This window comes from Thamnophis elegans, chromosome 11 (assembly GCF_009769535.1).
Source record: "Thamnophis elegans isolate rThaEle1 chromosome 11, rThaEle1.pri, whole genome shotgun sequence".
Taxonomy (NCBI): Eukaryota; Metazoa; Chordata; class Lepidosauria; order Squamata; family Colubridae; genus Thamnophis; species Thamnophis elegans.
In genome coordinates, this window is record NC_045551.1 from 51,361,247 (window position 1) to 51,362,325 (window position 1,079).

The following is a 1,079-nucleotide window of genomic DNA, read 5'->3' on the forward strand; positions in this document are numbered from 1 at the left end:
AATATTGCTTTTGTCCTTTCAGGTGCAAACACACACTTCTGTGCATGCCCTGTGGGGTGGCACAGAAGGGTGCTCCTGCCCACCTGGTCCCACCTTGCTTTTGTTCTGCCTCTACAGAAGAGCTGAAGACCAGCTCCCATCCAACCAGCCCCACTGAGAGCACCAGAGCAGGATCCACAATAAAAGCAATGCAATCAATGCAATGCTTTTGGTGGGCAATCAATGCAATGCTTTTGGTGGGCAATCAATGCAATGCTTTTGGTGGGCAATCAATGCAATGCAAATGCATGGGTGGGAAATCCTTGGCATCCCACCCACCCCTTAAAAAACACTCCCACCCCTAATTCTTTTAATATCAAAGCGCCCAGATCTCTCCTGCTTCTTACCTGGAGACTTTCCTCGAGAGTCCTACGAGCTCTGCCACCTCCGGAGTCAACGCCTTCCCTTCTCCCTGGAGGTCGGCTGGACAGGGCAGAACCGGGCAACCCGCTCGGACCTCCTCGGGCTAAGCCAACCGAGAACCGCCCCCTAAGCGGCCGGCGGCGGAGTTGGGCAGAAAGAGCGCTTGGCGGGTTCCACTCGCTGAAAGGGCTGAACTTCCGCCAGGAGGCGTTCCCTTTCTCCATTCTCGAAGAGCGGGAGCAGGAAGTCGGCTTCAAGGACGGGCGGAAGCCGGAAGGAGGGTGGCAGGTGGTGCTGTGCCCAGGATAGTCCTAGAGCGGCAACGTGCGTCCTTTTAAGGGTTTGTTTGTTTGTTTGTTTGTTTGTTTGTTTTTTACAAAAGGGAGCTCCGTGAAAGTCCTCTTGCTACTGGACTATAAGTCCCATCGGTCCCAACCAGCCTGGGAACAGGACCTGGGTCTAGGTCGCTTTCCCAAACTTAGCAACTTGGAAGATTAATGTGTCTATGGAGATTCTCAGTCATCCGGATCATCGTTTTCCCAAAGGTGCTTTTTTAAGAGGCAACTGGACTTTCTGGTTTTTCCCTTTGGGTCAGCCATGACCTGGGTGATTTAAGAATCTCTACAGACCTTTCTGCAAGGAATATAAATCCTTCCATTCCCCATTATTTTGTCAGA

At 52.0% G+C, this 1,079-nt stretch overlaps 1 protein-coding gene across 1 annotated transcript in view; it reads right to left on the minus strand.

The window, feature by feature from the left end:
• DHPS (deoxyhypusine synthase) overlaps positions 1 to 583 on the minus strand; it is a 12,890-nt gene extending 12,307 nt beyond the window's left edge. The window contains exon 1 of the mRNA XM_032227025.1: positions 387 to 583. The gene's annotated coding sequence lies outside the window, so the exon portion shown is untranslated. The remainder of the gene's footprint in view (positions 1 to 386) is intronic.
• Between the last annotated feature and the right edge of the window lie 496 nt (positions 584 to 1,079).